We start from the raw sequence: 23,002 nt of genomic DNA, 5'->3' as shown, positions 1-23,002 counted from the left end.
TTCTATCAATATCTTTCAAAAACCCATGCTCTACTCTGACCTGGGAGAGTTGAGCAGGTGGCAGGTGTAAGACCCAGAATTGCCTTAGGTGGGGAGGAGTCACACGAAGCCTGCCACATCCAAGATGTATAGATGGACTGCCAGAGGGATTCCCAGAAAGGGTCTTTTCGTAGGGAAAAAAAAAAAAAAAAAGGACGATGGGAGCTGAAGTAGCAGGGAAGAGCCTTACTATGCTGGCTGGTAGATATTCTGGCCCCTCTACTTAAGAGGCACACAGTAACTTCTTAAATATTTGATGATGATGACGATAGAAAAAAAGTCTTAAAAATAAAATTAAGTGAAGTAGGACGAAATGGTGTGTCTTAGACCCCATTCCACATCTCTTAATCATGAGATAAACTGGATCTCACTGAACGCAGCATTGTAATGACACTGGATTCATGGTATGGATCTCAAAGCAGTATCCTAGCCACTTCTTTTTTGAACAATTTTGGTCATTTGGATCCTTCCCTTTAAGATGTTCTTTTCCATCCATTCTCTTGCCCGATGGTACTTACCTGACGACTAAGTGTCGAGTTGGGAGATGGTAATTAGATGTCACATCCTATTCTCCTGGTTTAATTTGACCTTTTCTTGATGAAGTGTTTTCTCCCCTCGGGTACTGGCATTTGAGGCCACCTAAGCAAGCTATTCTGGGATGTTCGCTGTAGCAGAACTTCTCATATAAAGGGCTTCAGTGTGAAAAGTCAGTCATTTCATTTTTTTAAGTTAACATTTCTGCTGATTAAACAGATTCTGCCCAACCTTTAGACAAAGGCATAGAGCGTAAGTGTATATTACATGACAAATGATAAGTGCTTCCAGAGAAGGTAAATATAATTTAGGTTCTAGATCACTCCCTTGTCTAACTTTTCATTACTTCACTGACAACGGTAGTGATCTTCTTGCTGATGAGATTTTTGCTCTTTCCTCAAGCGGAGATTTATACAGACTTGAGATATATATTTTGGAGGAACATTTGTTTTGTGGTAGGAAAAGTGAATTATCTCTCAAGTTTTCTCGTTGCATTTTTCATTGAAGATTCGTCCTCATTTCATTGTCCTCGGAGAATTGTGGATGCTGTGGTTTGTATTTTTTTCAAAGCGGATTTTGAAGTTGGCAGAACAATTATGTTTGCATTTGTCTTTTATGCCTAAGAAATAATTGACTATGCTTGTGGGATATCCATATTTTACACTGACTAATTTGATTATTGAGGATGCTCGGTTTTTGGCTTATGGGTTTTTTTGTTGTTGCTGTCGTCTTGCTTTTGTTTTGTTTTGAGAGAAGGAGGTCAGCAGGGCACGAAAAGCCACTTCTCTGAGATTATTAGAATTTAGAGCAGGGGCATCTGTGTGGCTCAGTCGGTTAAGCATCTGCCTTTGGCTCAGGTCATGATCCCAGGGTGTTGGGATCGATCCCCACATCAGGCTCCCTGCTCAGAGGGAGGCCTGCTTCTCTTTCTCCCACTCCCCCTGCTTGTGTTCTCTCTCTCTCTGTCTCTCCCAAATAAATAAATAAAATCTTAAAAGAAAAAGAAAAGAATTTAGAGTAAACAGTTTCTTTCAGATCTGTACATATCCCTTTCTAGAAATTACAATCTGTAGGCTTGCAGGAGAAAGAGGTCCAAGCAGGAAAAAGAGGCAGATTAATTTCTGAGGAAGAATATGTGTTTGGATGCCTCACAAATTTATGATTTAGGGTAATTTGGTACCACCATAATCAAAATGTTACCATGTATTTTTCTACACAGTAATATCCATTTTAGCTCAGCCAGATTTCCAGATGTTTGCTGATTCTGCAGCATCTAGAGTCACTCATTCTAAATACTTAGTGAGACCTGGGGAGGAGCAAGACACTTGGGCTCTGGGCAAGGGACACTTCTGTATTAAATCTTAGTTGGTCCTAGTTCAGATCTTGTAAGGAGAGTTAGGCACAGCTCACAGGGCGTTCATTACATCATTCAAATATCCAGCATACATTTGCGATTCCTGAATAAGTGAACTCAAAATAAACTTACTGTGATGCAACCTCTCTGTACAGCAATTACATCCCTTTCACGGTTGTGGTACCTTCTATCTTGATAGTACCTTTGTACATAAGAGGAGCTCAATAAATATTTGTTGATGGCAGACTGGGTGTAGATAGACACTGGCCTGAACTTGACTGTCCCATCATGGGGCTCCTTATCATTTTCTTCTTATGAACTCTCAGTAGATACCAAAGAAATGGGTCCAAACTCCCCCCCAAATCTATGTTTACAGCTTTGGCCAGACTGACTCTTACTCTTTAAGTGTGTAAGCACAAAACAGTTAAACAGTAGAATCTGGGGAGACAGGAAGCGGATGATGTTAACCGTAGCTGCCGCTACAGAAGGGGGATGGGCGTGTTGGCCTTTACTGTGCAAGATAGGAAACAGCCAGAGAGAATAAGGAAGGGTATGGACTTGGATCAAGTGTGAACTCTTGTTCACCAGCTGCTTGCATGAACCAGACTGGGGTCTCATAGCGGTCCTGCGCCATCGACATTTCAAGGTAGGAAAAATGGGTCCCAGAAGTAGTTCAGTAACTTGCCCAAAGTCTCACAACTCACCTTTGGTTGATTCTGGACTATGGCTCAGACCAGTGTGCTTGGAAGCCCAGGCCTTTCCCATTCTGCTCAGCTTTGTCCCTCCCACCCTCTGGAGAGGGGACACCTGCGTGGCAAGCTGCTCATTTGAGGAAGACTCTCTCCATTTTAAGTCTAAGACACAGGTCATTGAGGTAATGAAGCATGTGCTGGCTTTTTTTTTTTTTCTTTTTTAAGAAATGAGGAAACAGTGATTTCAGAAGCATGGCCAAGTCCCAGGGAATCCAGGCAAAGCAGAGGAATCGGGTTTCAGGAAACTTAGGAAGAATATCAGAATTAGGCTCAAGGAGACTGGGAGGAGAAAGTCCTGCAGAGGCCAAGACCATCTTGGGAGCTCAGGCAGTAGAATTCCAGGGTCTTCTGGAAGGCTCCCACCATGAACGTGACCCATACAATTCTCTGCAGGTTTTCTTCCTTGAGCTTCTCTGCTTCTCTTTCATTGTCAACTGGTTCCCCCACCCCCCACCTTGTACTCACCATCCTTTTTTACAGTAGCTGCGGGCCCGCTGATTCTGCCTCCTCTCAACCGCAGTGTGCTCCTGGCTCCTCATGGCCCCATTTCTACTTCAAGTCTCCTTCTGCTGCACATTCTGTACAACCTCTCACTGCAAACCTCCACGGTTCTCAATTCTAACTCCCAAGAGATATTAGATCTACTGCTGGACCCAGTGCCACCCTGTTTGGAAAGACCGTTCCTGTCAGAATATCTCGTGGGTTGTTACCAACCTATCGATTTTGACTGTCCCTGTGTTAGGGATCCCGCTGGGTAGAGTCACCTCAGGAGAGCTCAAGAACACCTTGCTCCTTCAGAAGTGCCAACGGACCTATGGGCTGGGGACTGAAATTTGGCAGTGACAGAGAAGAGTCAAAACTGATCTCCCATCAATAACAGGTCAGCCGTGGAAGGGGGAGACCCTGAAAATGCAGTGACATAAGATGGTAGCCGAGCAGGACTACCTGGGGGGCTGGAGGAGGCACTAGAAGAGAAGAAAAGACATCCAGTTGGGAGCTGAAAGTTCCTGGAAAATGAGCTGCAGACCAGGAGTCATCAATAAGACATCCACAGGGAACAGCCGGCTTCTCACAAAGGAACCACCAGGGACCTCCAGGAACACTTCTCTTCCTTCTGCTTGCGAATTTCAGGAAAATGTGTACAATCTCACTGACAGCAGAGATCCTCTTTAGTTGCTTGATATGGAATCTGAGAATATGACATTCCTTGTGTATTTGCCTCTCTTAAACTTATTTTTTGAAATTGTTATTTTTTCAAATAATTGACATACAACATTGTGTTCTGTTTCAGGTATCAACCATGATTAGGTATTTATATATATTACAAAATGATCTCTACAATAAGTCTAGTTCAAAATCCATTGCCATACATAGTTACAATTTTTTTTCTCTTGTGCTGAGGATTTTTTTTTATTAAATATGCAATACAGTATTATTAACTATAGTCACCAAACTACATTATCTCTCCATGACTTATTGATCTTATAACTGGAAGTTGGTGTGCCTCTTGATCCTTTTAACCCGGTTTGCCCAACACCCACCCCTCACCACTGGCAACCTCTAATCTGTACTCTGTTCCTATGAGCTGGGTTTATTGTTGTTGTTTTTAGATTCCGTGTATAAGTGAGATCATACGGTGTCTGTATTTTTCTGTCTGACTTATTTCACTTGCATAATGCCCTCAAGGTCCATTCATGTTGTCACAAATGGCAAGATTTCTTTTTTTGTTTATAGCTGACTAGTATTCCACTGTATGTCCGTACCACAACTTGTTTATCCATTCATCCCTCTACGGACACTTAGGCCATCTCCATATCCTGCCTATTGTAAATGATATTACAGTGAGCATGGGTATGCATGTACCTTTTCAAGTTAGAGTTTTTGTTTTCCTGGGATATATACCCAGATGTGGAATTGCTGAATTATGTAGTAATTATGTTTTTCATTATTTGAGGAAACACCATACTGTTTTCCATAGTGGCTGCGCCAGTCTGCCTTCCTACCAACAGTGCACAGGGTTCCCTTTTCTCCACATGCTCACCAACACTTATTTCTTTTATTTTTGATACTGGCCATTCCAACGGGTATGAGGCAATATCCCATTCTGGTTTAGATTTGATGAGTGACGTTGAGTATCTTTTCATGTGTCTGTTGGCCATCTGTTTTGTCTTCTTTAGAAAAACATCTATTCAGATTCTGTGTCTATTTTCAGCTGGATTGTTTGGTTCGGTTTTGGTTTTGGTTTCTGCAGCTGGTTGTGTGAGTTCTTTATGTATTTGGAATATTAATTACTTACCAGATATATGATTTGTTAAGTTTTTCTCCCATTCAGTAGGTTGCCTTTTCATTTTGTTGATTGCTTCCTTTGCTGTGCAGAAGCTTTTTTTTTTTTTTTTTTAAAGATTTTATTTATTTGTTTGACAGAGAAAGAGATAGGAAGAGAGGGAACACAAGCAGGGGGAGTGGGAGAGGGAGAAGCAGGCTCCCCGTTGAGCCAGGAACCGGATGCGGGCTCAATCACAGGACCCTGGAGTCATGACCTGAGCTGAAAGCAGATGCTTAACAACTGAGCTACCCAGGCATCCCTGTGCAGAAGCTTTTTAGTTTGATTTTTCTCTTTTGTTGCCCTTGCTTTTGGAGTCAGATCCAAAAAATCATCAGCAACACTGAGGTCAAAGAGCTTTGTTTCTAGGTTTTCTTCTAGGAGTTTCATTGTTTTATGTCTTACATTCAAATCTTTAATACATTTTGAGTTAATTTTTTATGTGTGGTGTAAAAAACAGTCTAGTTTCGTTCTTTTGCATGTGGTTGTTCGGTTTTCCCAACACCGTTTATCTAATGGAGAGACTGTCCTTTTCCCACCATATATTCTTGGCTTCTTTGTCATAAATTAATTGACCATATATACATGGGTTTATTTCTGGGCACTGTTCTATTCATTGATCTATGTATCTGTTTTAAGGTCAATCTGATATTGTTTAGGTTATTATAGTTTTATAATATAGTTTGAAATCAGAAAATATGAAACCTCTAGTTTTGTTCTTCTTTCTCAAGATTGCTTTGGCTATTTGGGGTCTTCTCTAGTTCCATGCCAATTTTAGGAATATTTGTTCTATTTCTGTGAAAAGTGCCATTGGAATTTTGATAGGGATTATATGGAATCTGCAGATGGCTTTGGGTAATATAGACATTTTAACAATACTAATTCTTCCAATCCATGAGCATGGAATATCTTTCCATTTATTTGTGTCACCTCCAGTTTCTTTCATTAATGTCTTATGCTTTTCAGTTTATAAGTTTTTTTACTTTCTTCATAAGTTTTTTCCTAGTTATTTTATTCTTTTTGGTGCATTTGTAAACAGGATTTTTTAAAAAAATTATTTCTCTGCTAGTTACTATTATGTATAAATACAACAGATTTTTGTGTATTGATTTTATATCCTGTAACTTACTGAATTCATTTATTAGTTCTAACAAGTTTTTGGTGGGGTCATTGGAAAGCTCTGTATCATTTGCAAAAGAGTTTATCTCTTCCTTTCCAATTTGGATGCTTTTAATTTCTTTTTCTTGCTTAATTATCTGGGAGAAATTATCTTATTATATGACTAACACAAATACACAAATGTATTCTCACTATGAAAAATTCAAACAGGGGTGCCTGGATGGCTCAGTCAGCTAAGCAATGGTCTTCAGCTTAGGTCATGATCTTAGGGTCCTGGGATCGAGCCCCACATGGGGCTTCGTGCTCATCAGGGAGCCTGCCTCTCCCTCTGCCTGCTGCTCCCCTTGCTTATGGACACACTCGGTCTCTTTCAAATAAATAAATAAAATCTTAAAAAAAGAAAAAGAAAAACAATTCAAACTGTACAGATAAAGCCAATGTCTGCCTTGGCTTAGTTTCCCAAATCCTGCTTCTTACCCAGAGGGCATTCTGGGTAGCCTTCCTGATCTGTTTTCATGCATACGAAGAGTTCCATTTGATTTTTGAAAGCCCTCTGCAGCACTTTGCAATCTAGAACCACCTAAACCAAAGCAAACCAAACCAAAGGAGATAGGTGAGATTTCTCACACCTCAGAAATACCTGCATCCAATTTCCACACACAGGTACTGAAGGCCATGGAAGGCTAAATAATTGAGCAGATAATTCAAAGTCAAAAATATTATTTGGCTAACGTATATAGAGGCGCCTGGCTGAAGTCGCCCCTTATTCTAGAAGCATTAGACAATCTATGGCTTGGCTCCTGCCTGGTCTGGTGCTGTGAACTGATAAACAGTAGCTGAACTGAGCCACTATAGTGGCCAAGGTTAACTGATGAAAATGAAAGTTCCTTCATCATAAACAACTACAAAAAGTCACACCAGACAATAACAGGAAAGTGAGGACCTAAACAAAGAAATGGAATTTTTATTTGACAGCCCCCCCCCCAGCCCCCAGTGATTATTGTTATTTCCTTTCTAGCCACATCATCTAAACTCTTCATGGGAAAGTTGAAGCCGGAATTTAATCCTGCATGGAATCCTCACTGATTTATAATTTAAAATTTTATGAATTTAGGAAAATTATCAAAGAAAATTCTGAATTTCAAAACTTCCTTTTCAAAAGTGGAGTTTAATTACAAAGTGTTTGTAGCCGCTGAAACAGTCCAATTAGGACCATTCAGCTTTTTAAATGATTGGCAATCAGGACATCAATTAGCAGTATTTAGAGATGAACATCTGCTAACACCTATTTGCTTAATCCAAAACCATTCAAGAACCGAGGCACTTGGCTTGTAAACCACAGGAAGGCAAGGATTTTATGTTTCTATTCCAACATCCTTCCCCTGCCTCCCCGACAGTATACACATACACATACGGGGCACTTACCATACCCCACACACGAGCTTGCAGTAAATGCATATTGACTGTCAAAAACATAACATTGACAAGGCCCTGGAGATACAGGAATGAACAAGGCAGACAAAATACTCGCTTTCCTAGTACTAATATTGGAGTGGCCCGCGGCGACAGAAAATAACCTTAAAATTAAAATCATTTCAGAGAGCGATCAAGGAATTAAGAGAAAAAACCAAGGCAAAGGGAGAGGATGATTTGAACCGGGTATAATATTTTAGTTGGGGTGGCCTGGGAGGTCCTCTTTTAGGGGCCCATTTAGGTTGAGATATGGATGATGGGAAAGAACCAGCCAGGCTAAGTAAGATCTATAGTACAATTGGAGAAAACAAACAAATCCACAAGAATCAATGAGCAAATCACAAAGAGCTACAATGTATGGGTGATGGCCTTGAGGGCTTTAACCAGCTGGGAGGTAAAAGCTCTATCTGGGTTAGTGGAGGGAAAACTTGTCCTCGATCCTCTTAGGGTCCCTGACTGGATCTGAAAATCAAACTGACAAAGACAGGTAAACAGAAGAAATGCACGTGAATTTTATTTAGTGTAAGTCTTCTACAACGCTGAAGCCTTCATAAGGACATGAAGACCTGAAGAAGCAGTTAGACCTGTGCGCTTTTATGCCAGGTTTGATGGAGAGTGGACAGTCATGGGGGAATATGACAGGACGAGGAGTATCTGGTAAGAGGAGTAAACTGGGGAAACCTAGCAAGTCCTGTTTGTTAGGATTCTTCTTGGTGTCCCTTTGTCTTTAGAGATAGCATGCTTCTTTCCCCCAGGGACTGGGTGTAACAAAGGCACGGGGTCTCACATGAGGACTTTATGACTTATTTTGGGGAAGAAGGCTGAGATGGGAAGGAGGTCACACTGACCTTCCTGCTTCTGCCATGTTCTCAAATTCCTTCAGCTTAAAATATCCAGTAGGCTAAGGTGCCATATTTTGAGGTAGGAGCCCTGAACGCCATCAGTGGTCTTGGTATGTCTGTATCTGATCTGGGTAGGATTTAGGGTGAAAAAAGAAGGAAAAGCAGAGGACTTCACAGACAAGGACAGAGGTGAGGCAATGCAGGGGAGAGAGGCATGACACGTAAGGAATCACTCCATGTTGGGGTCATGCAAGGGCTTGGCCAGTATCTGAGAGTGGCCTCCTTAAACTGTGTGTACTTCTTGTCTTTCCTGCCTCCTCCTCAACAGCTAAGGAGACCCTCCTGGCTGAGAAGGAAAACTGCAGGCCTGGTGCCATCTCTGGTGTTGCTCTGAGAGGGCTTGGCACCACTAGCTAAGTCTTGGCGTTCTTCTGTATTGAAGGAAAACAATTTCAGGGAATCTCAGCATCAGACAAGACCACTCTGTGATCATGATGGATCAAGATAAAAACAAGACCACTTCATAATCATGTCTGAACACAGACAAGACTTGAACCTTGTCCAAGTCATTATACCAAACATCTCTCCCAGCTAATATGGCAGATGGCTGCTTCTTTATCAATTACACCCCTAGTCTCCCTGCAATCTGCCCTCCCCCTACCTAACATTTATAATGATACCAACCAGAGAATGAGCCAGCCTCCTGAATAGCACCCGATCTAGAGCAAGCCCTACTCCCTTGAACAATCCCCCAAACCAGCAAGCACAAGCCTACATCCTGTACGTCTTTTCTAACACTCCCACACTCAAACATCCACTGGTTATGCTGGGGTGTTCCTGGTGGTCTTTCCTGGAAGGCAGTGACATAAGGGAGAAGGTGTCCCACTGGGGTGTGAAGGGGAGCAATGTTAGGTGGTGGTAGGACCTGGTCAGTTCATGAGATTGAGGATGTAGGAGGGCTCAGTCTTAGAACCGAGAGGCCATGGGATGGGAAACTTACTGTTGGCCCTTTAGGAACTGAGACTGGTCCAAATGGAAATTGTGGTACTGGAAAGTTGATGTGGCCACGTACACAGTTCATATGGGTGTCAGGTGGGTGGCCTGGGCTAAGGGGCTATTTTTCACAGATAGGAAAACTGAGGTAGCAGCTAAATGACTTCTCAAAATTTGCATATGGACTGAAACAGGGCTTCTGAGTCTCTTGCTTTTAATGTCAGCACTAGCTCCACCTGGCCCCATCCCACTCCTACCCTTACCACATGTAATATTACTAAAAAAATGAAACTATTTCTTGGCTTTTCAAAAAGGTCATTTAATATGGAAATGCCTATGAGAAATTTAATAAATAAAACAGTTCACACTGTACCTGTGAACTTAATTGTATCATTCATTAAGCCCACAGAGAAGGGAGCATCTCAGCTAACTGCTTGGTGCTTGGTCTTGTCTTCCCAGAAACACAAACTTCTCTGTCTCTTGCAATTCTCCAGAGCTCATAGCCAAGATGTGGCTCCACTGACAAAGCTCCAGGGCTTCATTTGAACCCTCACGCTGCCTTTCAGTCAGTGCCCTCCTCCAGAGGCCATGTTGACACCCTGAGAGGTCTAAAAGAAGGCCAAGGCTAAGAAAACCTGACACCTGGTAGAAATGCATTCCAACGAATGCAATTGCTCCATAGTGGACTTTTCAGCTGGCGTTTCCACAAAGAGGCCTGATTTCAAAGTAAGACAGATGTTGCAGGATTAGGTAACAGAGAAAGTCTTCTCAGTCTTGGAAAGGACAAGACATGGGCCTATGTCTCAGGCTCTGAGGAAGAAACTTCTCACTTTCTTTCCCTGTAAGTTTGTGTGGTGCCATTTCTCCCACCTGCCTTGGGTTATTTTCATGGGCATCTCCTTGACCTTGTCAGATCCCAGAGGACAGGATGTGCCACTGATACGCCTCTGTGTTCTCCACAATGAGTCTGGTGCCTGTCCCCAAGAAGGTTCTCCATCGTTGAGTGACATTGTATTTGAAATGCTCTGAAGATCTCAAAAATAGTTGGCGCTCTCTGATGGGAGTTTTGCTAGTTGGAAAAGTGATGCAGGATAACTTCTCAGCAGGGTTTGAATTTTGAGTGCCAGGGAAAGAACAGCCTGATTGGAAGAGGGGCACATTTCACTAGGATACACTCTGTTATCTTTGTTTTACATTTAAATGAAACATTTAGGGCTACATAAAATTTGGATGACACATTAAGGGCAATTTCCTCAGCATGATTCAAGTTGCTGATTAGAGATCTGAGGCCTCCTGGAGTATGCTGTTTGTGCTGCTGATTGGTTAAGAGCTGTTTCCCAGTGTGGGGTGGGCTCATTTTCCCTTGGAGAACTGAAGATCAGGGCCTTTCAGGCACAGCCAAAGAGAGCTCTCTCTTCAAAAAGTCTGGTCCCCTGAGCTGAAGCTCTTGAGCTCTCTTCCTAACTACACAGGAAGCAAAGAAATGTCAGCTGCACTGTGGGGTGAAGAATTAACCACTCTCTGAAGAGGTCTGACCTTTGTTCCTGGCTGCTAGTAGGTATTCTCTGGTATTATTCTATTGGGGAGCAGTGGAGGGTCTAACAATGTGATTTAGATGGGGGGAAGGGGTTGGCCACCCTGGAAAGACCAACATGACTTGGGGTCAAGGCTTTGGGTCTCCCAGTATCAGTGGCCCGGAGACTGAGGTCAACAACATGTTATCAGTCCATCTTGCCTGTGTAATGGAGCCCCAAGTAAAACTGAACACTGAGGATGAGGTGAGCTTCCCTGGTTGACAAGACCCTGTGTGAATTGTCACATGTTAATGTCATACAACACATCTCACCTCCCTGGGTGAAAGCCCACAGAAGCTCTGTATTTGGAACCCTCCTGGACTCTGCTCTGTGTGTCTTTTCCTTAGGCTGACTTTATCTCTGTCTTTCCTCTCTCTGTAATAAAGAGTACCTGTGGATAAACCAGCTTTCAGTGAGTCCGGTGAGTCTTTCTAGAAAATGCCAAACCAGACGGTGGTTTGGGGTGCCCTTGAACTTACAGTTGGTGTCAGAAGTGAGGACAATCTTGGGCACTGTGCCCTCTACCTTTACAACTGGCACTAAAGCTCTCACATATACCCTCTCAGGAAAACTAGACCCCAGGCCCTGGGAATAAGGAATTAGTTTACTCTCAGGGAAGAATCTACCCTGGGATTGGGAGTAGCCCAGTTTAGAGTTGCTGGTGGTGGAGGATAAGGGGCAATGTGCTCCATATCCCCCCGCAAACCTGACAAGAATCTATCAACAGTAGGTTTAGCAGCTAACTAGAAACATTAAGGAAACCTGCTTAAATAGATTTTAAGGCACCTGTGCATATGGAAAGCACAGAGTAGAAGAAAGAGCAATTAACTTGGAAACAGCAGACCAAGTCTCTAGCTCAGGTCTAAACTCAGCTGAGTAGGAGAAAAACATGCACATTTTATTTACTATTTTTAAGGGCCCATGGGAGTCTCAAGGAAAATGAAGATCCAAAGAAGCATTTAGAACTGAGAACTTACATACTTTTTAAGCAAAGAAAACAATGTATTTGTGGAGAAGTGACAAGACAGAGAGATATGGGCAGTTAACAATGGGAAAATGACTAGGGAATATATAGGGAAAATGAAGGAAGATGAGGGTCCCCTTAGAAAGTTTGCTCATACAGATCCATTTTGATGATGACTTCTAGTCTCCGGTGATGAGAATGTTCCTCTCTAATTCAAAGAGATACATACACCCCTGTCTTTATAGACATGTTATTTATAATAGCCAAACTATGGAAGTGGCCCAAGGGTCTATCAACAGAAGAATGAATAAGGAAGAGGTGGTATATCTATACAATGGAATATTACTGAGGCACAGAAAAGAATGAAATCTTGCCATTTGCAATAATGTGGATGGAACTAGAGTATGTTATGCTAAGCAGTCAGTCGGTTAGACAAATACTATATATGGAATTTAAGAAACAAAACAAATGAGGAAAGAAAAAGAGAGGGAGAGAGAAAGAAACAGAGAGAGAGATAAGCCAAGACACAGACTCTAAACTATAGAGAACAAACTGTTGGTTACCAGCGGGGAGGCTGGAGTTGGGAGGGGAGGGATGAAGGAGGCACGGGGATGAGCACCCGATGATGTGCGGAAGCGCTGAACCAGCGTGTCACACTTCTGAAACTAATAACACTGTGTTAACTCTACGGGGATTCATTGAACTTAAATAAAAATAAATAAATAAATAAGCAAGCAAACATCTCATTAGACGTGTCGGAAACTGAACTAATCTTTTCCATCCCTCCTCTATTCCTACTTTTCCTCATGTCAGTGGAGAGCAGTTCCACTCTTCCACTGGGAATCCTGCCTCCCCCTGTTACACTGGGGTCCGACCACCGTCACATCCCACCGGGATTATCGTTAATAGCCGTTTCACAGGTCACTATGCCTCCACCTTTGCGTCCTACAGTCTATTTTCAAGCAAAGCAGCCGGAATAATCCTGTCAAAACCCAACTAGACCACGAACCTTCCTATGGGTCCTATCTTATTCAGAGTGGATGGCAGAGTCCTTCTAATGCTGCACAAGATCCCCCTTCCATCTCTGACTGCTGTCCCACTTGCTCCCTCTACTCTGGCCATCATGGACTCCTTGCTCTTCCTTCAACATTGCAGCAACCTCCTGGCCTTAGAGCCCCTGCACTTGCTGTTTCCTCCATCTGGAATGTTCTTCCTCCAAATACCTACATGGTTTACTCATTCCCTTCTGTTAAGCATCTTCTTCAAATGCCATCTCTTCAAATGAGTTCGACTCTGATTGCCTTATCATTGCCAGAAGTCCCAGCCTCCCAGCCCCTGCCCCAGCATGGCTGACCTTTATCACCTGTTCTAATTTGGCCCTTACTACCTTCTTATATATCGTACAAAATACTTACTAATTTTTCTTGTTGTCTCCTTCCTCCATAGTCAAGCTCCACAAGAGCAGGAAATGATGTCTGCTTTGTTTTCTGATATACACCTAGAAGAGTGTTTCACATATTAGATGCTCCATATTTATTCAGTAAATGAATGAGATTAATTGGGTGAATAAGAAATAGATGAAGAACATCTTTCATAGAAAAGATGAACAGGAATCACCAAGAAAGGAATTTTACTTTTTTACTACCTATGCATTTAAAAGTTAATCATGTATAACAAAACTCAAAGATAGTCTACTACACATATACTTTAGAAAACCCCCAGGCGTCTCCTGAAGTAAGAATTTTTTAAATTTTAGTGTAAACCAGTGCTCATAATAAAAATTCAAAATTTAAGTCTTAAGTCACTTTTTCCAATTCTGGGAAAAAAGACTTGAGGTTATTATATGCACTTTTGCTGAAGCCTATGTATATGGCTTTATGTTTTCTCCATAGTACTGATACAAGTATGGATTTCGTTATGGGACTTTTACTCATTTTTAATTTCTATCCATGCTTGTTTTTCAAAATTCCTACTATCCCTTTGTTCCAAATTTTTATTTTCAGCACTATTTTAAGCAGGTGAAGCCTAAAAAATTAGGAAAGACATTTTGAACCATCACTGGAACTCAAGTTTTGTTTTTTTTTTTTTTTTAATGCACATGGAATTATCTTAATGATATTAAATGGCTTTGCTATAAATAATCCTCTAAGGATATTATATAAAAAGCTTTTAGATAATTAAGGCCAATTTTTAACATTGTTTTTTAATCTGAAGGGTTTGGATTGAAGCTGAGAACAGTATAAGAAGACTGCTGGCTAATGTGGCTCTGCTCTGCCCAGTGCGGGGGGTGGAGGAGAGGAAGGGGCGAGGGAGGCTGCCCACATCCCTAGGAGCTGTTGTACCTTCCCCTTCCCCATACTGTACAGCCAAGAAAACCAAAAACTGTAACTAAGTTAAACAAGTTCCAGGCCAAGTGGTTAAAACCATGATTTTGGTGTGATTGCCATAAAAGCTCCAGAGGGCAATTGTTTATTTCAAATATTTATTAACTGTTAGTGTTCATATTAAAAGCATAGGGAGTTATGAGGAGTAAGGTACCAAACTATTCTTTTCTAAAGAAGCTAACATTTAAAATTTCTGAAAATATTCATTTCGTCTATAACATTTTACTGGGAAATATATGCAAATGTAGAAAGTACATAAAACAAATATACAACTCAACAAGTTGTTGTGATGTGAACACCATGAAACCACCATTAGATCAAGAAATAGACTGTTGCCAGGATACAGAAGACCCCTGTGAGTCCTGTCTCAGTTACACCTGCCTCTCTTCTTCCCTTCAACAGGTTACCACCAGCCTTGCTTGAAGAATAATTCTTTGCTTTGCTTTAGAGTTTCACGCCAAAGTACACACCCATAAAAATTACATTTGTCTTATTAGTGATCTTGGAAAAACTTTCAGTCCTCCTCATTCAGTATGATGTTAGCCGTGGGTTTTTACAGACACCCGTTATCAGCTTGGGGCAGTTTCCTTCTAGTCCTATTTTGCTATAAAAATATATATATATTTTTAATATTTTAAATATATATATATATATTTAATCATGAATAGATGTTGAGGTTTGTCAAATGCTGTGTCTATGTCAATTGATATGACCATGTGTTTTTCACCTAGATCATAAGTTATGTCCAGAGTCATAGGGGAGGTGGGAAGTAGGAGGAAAAATTATTTTTTCTTTTTTTTTTTTAAGATTATTTATTTATTTATTTATTTGACAGAGAGAGAGAGATCACAAGTAGGCAGAGAGGCAGGCAGAGTGAGAGGAGAGAAGCAGGCTTGCCGCTCAGCAGAGAGCCCGATGAGGGGCTCGATCCCAAGACCCTGGGATCATGACCTGAGCCAAAGGTAGAGGCTTTAACCACTGAGCCACCCAGGCGCCCCGAAAAATGATTTTTTAAAACATTGACAACATGTTCGAAGTGTTAGTTCTTTGCCACCACAAACTATTCCTCTGCCATCAACCCAAAACCATCACAGAATCAATGAATGCAAAATGATCAGTCAATATCGTCCAAGTTGCCTTCCCTTAAGGACCTCAAACAATTCTAAGTCCACAAAATGCCACAGTGCCTTCTCTGTACATCCCAAGACCAGGAAGTGAGATAACAACTAGATCCTCATTTTCTGATGCCACATCATTCGTTCTATTTAGTTCACCGTGAGGACATTAGCTTATTTAGAATTTTCCATTTGACATGCTCTCTTTTGGGGGAGGAGTTGTTCTAAGGGGTTGTAAATATAACAAGCTTGAGATTTTTATGTTTAAATTGGGCACAATGATTTCCACCTTATATCCTAAATTTTCCTTCTTTTCTTCTGTTTGACATACACAGGCTATTTATACATGAACCCAGCTCCCATCTGAAACCCATGACTCAGACTTATGAATGGTTCTTGGGTATCTTGTGTGCTGTGTTTAAAACACAGTGACTGCCTGAAAAAAAAATATATATGCTGAACTGTGTTGATTGATTTTGAATATTGAACCAGCTTTGTATTCCTGAGATAAATCCCAATTAGCCATAGTATGTTTGTTATTCATTTAAAATAACGCTGGATTTAACTTGTTAACATTGTTTTGAGGATTTTCTATGTTTGTAAGGTATACTGGTCTGTTTTCTTTGGTAGCCTTATCATTGTCTGATTTTGGTTTCAGTGTGATACGGACCTCAAAAAATGAATTAAAAAGAATTTTCTCCTTTTTTACTGGCTAAAAAAGATTATGGAGAATGGTGTTACTTCTTCATTAAGTGTTTGGTCAGATTCTCCAGTGAAAACATCAAGGTCTGGAAACTTTTTTTTCCAGAGCTTCTGAAACTGTAAATTAAATTTCTTTAATAATTTTAAGATAATATATGTTTCTTCTTGACTGAGTTTTGGTAGTTTTTATTCTTCAAGAAATTAGTCTATTTTACTTCAGTGATTGAATATCTATAATAAAGTGTTCCCAGTATTCTCTTTTTGGACTTCTTGTGGAGAGAAAGATCACCTCTAACTCAATTCAACTAAGACACATTCACTATCTGCTATGTTGCTACCTTTAAAAAGCCACAGACACTTTACTAATGATAGGAGTAGTTCATGGCCATGGAAATGATACATGCTGGCCTATGATTATCAGTTCAGATTTTCATGTTGACAGGATTCTAAGACTTGGGAAGAAAGTCAGAATCCTCCCTCAGCCAGCTACATTCCATGTTAGTGAGTCTTACTACAGGAAAAGGCCTTTCTAAAAGTTGGGTTGGAGGAAGCTTGGAAATGAGAACTGGGAATGTTCTGGAAGCCACATCATCATCCTTGAATTCTGGATCAGAGAAGCTGAAAGTGTGACGGCCCTGAGGAACACAGAGCAGGGTCTCTGAGCAGCTCCCCTTTCCCATTTGTTTTTCAAAAAAGTTTATTTTTCTCCTCTTTTTGGCCAGAGAAAAAGGATGTTGGCAGGGTTCAGAACATACTCCAAAATATTGAATATTTTAAGCTGAAGAATTTGAGAAAAAACAGGTACAGGAAGGGCTCTCTGACGCACTCCCCTCTTCTCACCTGAAGCAGGTTATAGCAATAAGCAGAAACACTTGTAAGACGTCCCCTCCCTATACTTGGAGGAAAGGACCACCCTCCTCTCCAAAGATGGCAGGAATCCAAATGAACAGACTTTGCTATTTTCTCCCAGTTTACTGCCCTTACCTCATGCTCCTTTATCCTATTACTTTTTTTCATTACTTTCTCCTCTTCACTAAACCTAGTATTAAAAAATGTCCAGGCTTAACCTTTTCTTCAGGTCTTCATTTCCTTATGAAACCTCTCGTGTCACGGAAAATGTACATTAAACACATTTGCATAATTTTCTCCCATTTATCTGTCTCAGCCAGTTTAATCTTCAGGCATAACCAGGGACCCTAAGAGGGTCAAGGAAAAGTTTTCCTTCCTGAAAGTACTTAAAAGGAATTTCAATTGTAGTTTTTGAAAAATTCTTTGGTGCCAGGCCATTTGGACTGGTGAGTTTCTATCTTACAAGCTCTTTATTAGCTCCTGAGGGCAATTCCCGTTTCTGTATTGTGCAATAATTCAAGTCCAGGTTAATGAACCAAAGTCAATGAGAAAATACGAAGAAAAAAGAATATTGTCCAAATGGCCCACTACATAAAATATTATATGTAGGCCTATGCCTGTGTCATCATAAATAATAGATACAATAACATAAAAGTATTTTTCAAGTTTTTATTTTAGGGGTTTGGTTTAAGTAATTTGAGAATTTTACTTACATGGTATGTATTCTTCATTTACTCATGGCTCCATATAAATAAGATTTTGCTGTTTTTCTATTGGTAATATAAAAAGAAATGTTTGCTTTTAAAATATTATTATCATTTAAATTTTATGATGTGTGCCTTTCTTAAATGATAATTCACATTTTCACTAATTTTAACATATTATTAAATTGAAAACCAAATGTATTCTGAAAAGCTCTATATTGAATAAACTCATTTTTTAGAAAGTTCACATAAACTAAGCATTAAAACAGATACATGTATGTTAGATGAACCCTAGGAAACTAACAATGATTCTTAAAGTTGACAATTTCCCCTTATTCTTAAAATGCTTTTTCCCTCTGATAAATCTTTCTCAGTAATTTTCTCTCAGTTATAATACAAATAGCCAGCATTTATTGACTACCTGCCACGTGCCCAATACTGCACCCTAGCTGACATATATTTTCTCGTATAATCCTCACCACAGACCTACGGATTGCACTCTCTCGTTGTCTGGGCTTACTGAATGAGAAAACAGAAATTTAGAAATGTTCGGGAGCTTGCCTCAGGCCCCACAAGTCCCTGAAGCACAAGGATTCCAACCTAGGTCTAATGGAAGCCTAGAACGCTGGTAAACAACTGGGAGGAGGCGGAAACAGATAGAATGTCCTTCAAGATCTCCTGGGATAGATTCTGACTCCTATATTTACTCCTTCCATCTCCACCTTTCCTGCTTGATTTACATAAGGGAGTATTTCTTCAGGCAAAGGACGTTTTCTTCTGTGAAAGAGAAGAAGAATGGAAAGACTACTCATGTTTTCCTTCAGGTTAGCTGATATTTTCCAATGACCTTTATCAGTAATTTCAACAAATGACGTCACAGTCGCCTGGTCTGCTATGTGGCTAACACTCCGATATGTCCATCTGATACGACCATTCAGAGAACAATGTCTTCCTTTCTACTCTCTGAAGTGATTCCTGTTTTGTGTGGATGCTGGTGTCATACATACACACACACACACACACACACACACACACACGATGGTTATCTTTGGCACTGTCATTTTATAGACATACTGTGTTTTCCAGATGCTAATGTTAGATGTGGAAATAATGATCTCGAGCTTTTTTGCCCCCTCCCCCTTACAGCTGATCCCCGTAATTTTGCTTGTCAGCTTTGGAAATGAAGGTTATCTTATACTGTTTAGCTTGGTTAAATGCTATCACCGTGGGTGGTTATTTTCCTCCTGTCATGCTGATGACAGGAGTGCTTATCTGATAGCCTCACCAAGTCCTTCTGCGGAAGAGGAGACTATGGTGGGAAAGGCTCTGGAATCACCTGGACAGAGCTCAGCTCACCTAGTGTGGAGGAACGTGACAGAAACAGGTACTACACACCTCCAAAGTTCACGTGTTTGTCCCCCACCTCGGGACTTGCTGCTCCTCTCACCTAATCAGCTCTTGTATCCCCTTCCCTTCTTCTGCTTCGGCCACCTGGTTTCTTGCCATTCCTTGAACATACCAGCCGCATTCTGTCCTCAGAGTCTTTGTGCTTGTTGGAGTCCCCAAAGAGTGGCGTGGTTCATTCTCTCTCTTTCCTCAGGTCTCTGCTCAAATGTCTCATCAGAGACATCGTCCCTGAAAGCCTGTATGTATAATAGCGGTCCTCATGACTCCCTATGTAGGGGAGAGGGGTGCAGAGTGTACCCTGGGCACAGACCAACAGTAAAACTGTCCTGCACTCACTCTCTATAATCTCAGCAAAAATGAACCCAGACCCTTCGTGTGGCAAAATACCTGACTATTTGATGTTCTTGTCCTTTCCATTACTGCAACAATAGGACCTCTTTTTTAGATCTACAGGCTCAATGATGAATGTTCTACTGCTCGTCCCTTCTTTTAAGAAGATGAAAGTGAGCTACCCTAGCATGACCCTGTGGAGGACTTGAATCTATATCTCATGTCAAGAAGACTCTGAAAGAGTTTCATGTATCCCTTTATAAAGATATGTTCCATTGGAGCGCTCTCCTATGGTGGCGAAGAGTGATGGAGGACCTGGCTTGAACCCTGTTGCTGGATTCGAATTCCAGTTCTTTCGCTGACTAGCTGTGTGGTTTGGGGCACAACACCTAACATCTATCTGTTTCCTCATCTGTAAAATGAGGAGAGTAACAGTCCCCACATGACAGAAGTGTTATGAGGACTAGAAGGTAGCTGGTATATACTTAGTACCCAGTAAATGGTTAGTAATATTATCACAGTGTACCTTATATTATAATTATTTGACTGGGTTTTTTCTGTAGTTTACAAACTTTTTCAAAGCAGGCATGTGTCTTACTTATTTTTGTGCCCATCTTACCCATCAAAGTGGGTGACATATAGTAATTCAGTAAATCTTTAGTATGTGTTTAATGTTGGATTAAATAATCTGCTTTATTTTACTGTCTATAAATTCTTTTTCTTTTTTTTTTTTTTAAATGGAAGCTCTACGTCGAATGTGGAGCTTAAACTCACAACCTTGAAATCAAGAGTCACATGCTCTACCAACTGAGCCAGCCAGACACCCTGATTGTCTAATGAATCTTGATTAGGTTAGAAGGATGGCTGTTGAAAAAAAAAAAAAAAACATTTTGGGACTGAGATCATATTTATCTACCTAGAATAATAACATTTTACAAAAATCTATTGCATGTATATGAAAAGAAAGCCATCAAAATGTTAACAATAATAGAATTATCTGTTTTCCAGGTTTTCAGCACTTGACATGTATAAATCTTATTTTAAAGATTGATTGATGGATTGATTTTTAGAGACAGAGTAGGGAGAGGGGTAGAGGGAGAGAATCTTCAAGCAGACTCCCTGCTGAACGCAGAGCTGGACTCTGGGTTCAATATCACAACCAATGAGATCAAGATCTGAACTGAAACCAAGAGTTGGATGCTTAACCAAGGGACCCCAAGTTGTATAACTTTTATAGTTAGGAAAAGAGTTAATGTTTTTTAAAAAGCCTACTTGGAGAGAGCAAAGATTATAGTAGAAAAAAAAGAAAAGAGATATATATTAGTAAGTATGGTTTCCCAATAATTTTGTTGTTCATTATGCCTTCCAAGAAACATAGTGACCTAATAAAATTAAGTTTGAAAGTTCTCGATAAATTAATATATTCTGATAAATCTATAAGAAGGAATGGAGGCACAATCTTTGGTCTAAAAAGTACATATCCGATGATCATCTGAGCAAGAAACATCATCTTTCATAAAGTAAACAAATGCAGCTGTTTCTATCATGCTGACTATAAGAAGATTATCATACTTAGAATGGAAATTCCAGGAACCTGAATTCTAATTAACATGGAAATGAAATCCACAAAATAAATACGTATCCAAAGTTTATGCAGTCCCAGGGTACAATGAAGACAGATGCAGATTGATCTAATCTGGTTGCATTAGGAGCATGACTGTATGTTGGAGAACATCGCGTGGAAAGTTGACATTCAATCCAATTAGGAAGGGCAAAGTAAAAATGATGAAAGCAATTTCCTTTGTCCAATTAAATTAGGCATCCAAATAACAGGCTGCTCTTTGACCTTCCTGGGAAGGGTCAGGATGGCTTCTAACGGTCATTAAGTAAATAGCCAGCCTACTTGTACAGTTGCTTACAAGTGGAACTTAGGAAAATATATTTAGATTAAGAATCTGCAAGAATTTCTCTAATGTATTCTTATTGTTTCTCTTTATCAATTTTTAATTTGGAGAAACAGAAGGACTGGTAAGAGCATCAGACCAAACTGAATATGGGGTCTATTAAACAAAATTAAGAGGTCACTTTCTGCTTCTTGCTAATTTGTGTTGCAGATGCTAAAGAAAGGAAGTTAAGATATAGCTCGTTTCAATGCTTCTCCAAGGTCCCACTTGAAATAGCTGAGGAACATTGCTGGCATTTATAAAGATACATGATTTCTTAAATAAACTGGTGCCTTACAAAATTAAAGTTTAAAGACCTTCTTGATTCTGCCCTGGGTTATAATTCCCAACTACTATTACATACAACAATGGACATGCTGTTGTTCCATCCAATAATAGCCCTCATTGCAAGTGCATGGAAATTGAATCAAATCTCTTTTCTTGCTCATTAAATTCCAAGTTTCCATGATAAAAGTAGATTATAAACACTGAATTAATAGGACAGATCTTAAGGCTACTTTCCCCTAATTCACATGTTATTTTTGCTCCCAACTTCTCATTCAGATTCAACAAACATTTGTTAAGCATTTATGTACTGAGTTCCATGTTGAAAAGTTCATGAAATCTGCCATTACTTGGCCTTATAGTTAAAAGAGGTCTGAAGATGTACCTTGAATTAGGTGTTTTGACTCATAATCATGAATCCCTCAAAATATCAGAAGATTATTATCCTGGTGTGTAATTTAAGTAATACATAAAATATCTGTAATCCAGTTTTACTATTATTATCATTATTATTATAAAATAATGTATAGACATACAGGACTTTAAAAATTTTAAAAAACCAGAATGGTAAAAATGAGAAATAAAATTTGCCCCTCCCTCTCCTTCCCTACTTTCCATTATGTTACATTATAAAAAATAACCATAATACTGCATAGTTCTTTCAAACAAGAGATAAGGTCCCCTTAAATATGGATATGGATATCCATATCCATATATATGGATAAATATGGAGATAAGGTCCCCTTAAATATTTCTTTCAGCTGATGAAAGAAATGTAAGAAAACACAAATAAATGAAAAGGTATCCCATGATCATGGATTGGAAGATTAGTATTGTTAAAATGTTGGCACTACCAAAAGCTGTCTATAGATTCAAGGCGATCCTGATGAAGATTCCAATGGCACTCTTTTTATAGAAATAGGAAAAATGCTCCTAAAATTTGTATGGAATCACAGAAGACCTCAAATAGCTAAAGAATTCCTGATGAAGAAGAACAAAGCAGAAGACATTACACCTCTTGATTTCAAGCTATAATATAAAGCTGCAGTAATTAAAATAGTATGGTACTGGCATAAAAACAGACAAATAGACTGATGGGACAGAACTGAGAGCTCAAAAATAAACCCAGCATATACAGCTAATTAATATTTGACAAGAGAGCAAAAAATACCAAATGAAGAAAAGAGCGTCTCTTAATAAATGATGCAGGCGGGGGTGCCTGGGTGGCTCAGTGGGTTAAAGCCTCTGCCTTCAGCTCAGGTCATGATCTCAGGGTCCTGGGATCGAACCCCGCATCGGGCTCTCAGCTCAGCAGT

The 23,002-nt window shown here is 40.0% G+C and overlaps 2 long non-coding RNA genes across 3 annotated transcripts in view; one reads left to right on the top strand and one right to left on the bottom strand.

The window, feature by feature from the left end:
- The first annotated feature begins 1,540 nt into the window (after positions 1 to 1,540).
- LOC123390073 lies at positions 1,541 to 3,893 on the top strand. The gene is made up of 2 exons (XR_006604717.1): positions 1,541 to 2,573; positions 3,160 to 3,893. It is a non-coding gene; the product is annotated as an uncharacterized LOC123390073 (long non-coding RNA).
- A 5,834-nt stretch (positions 3,894 to 9,727) lies between these two features.
- Positions 9,728 to 23,002, bottom strand: part of LOC106007138 — a 32,444-nt gene continuing 19,169 nt past the window's right edge. Inside the window, exons 6-7 of one of the 2 annotated variants that reach the window (XR_001181705.2) lie at positions 13,383 to 13,465; positions 9,728 to 10,568 (exon numbers count right to left, since the gene is read on the bottom strand). This is a non-coding gene — a long non-coding RNA (uncharacterized LOC106007138). Of the gene's footprint in view, positions 10,569 to 12,496; positions 12,633 to 13,382; positions 13,466 to 23,002 lie in introns of those variants that run through there. The other variant, XR_006604653.1, reaches the window with a different exon arrangement.

Source organism: Mustela putorius, unplaced genomic scaffold, assembly GCF_011764305.1.
Source record: "Mustela putorius furo isolate JIRA1106 unplaced genomic scaffold, ASM1176430v1.1 tig00537227_pilon_pilon_pilon, whole genome shotgun sequence".
NCBI classification, from domain to species: Eukaryota; Metazoa; Chordata; class Mammalia; order Carnivora; family Mustelidae; genus Mustela; species Mustela putorius.
The sequence above is the reverse complement of the archived record's forward strand: the minus strand, read 5'-3'. Positions and strand labels throughout refer to the sequence as shown.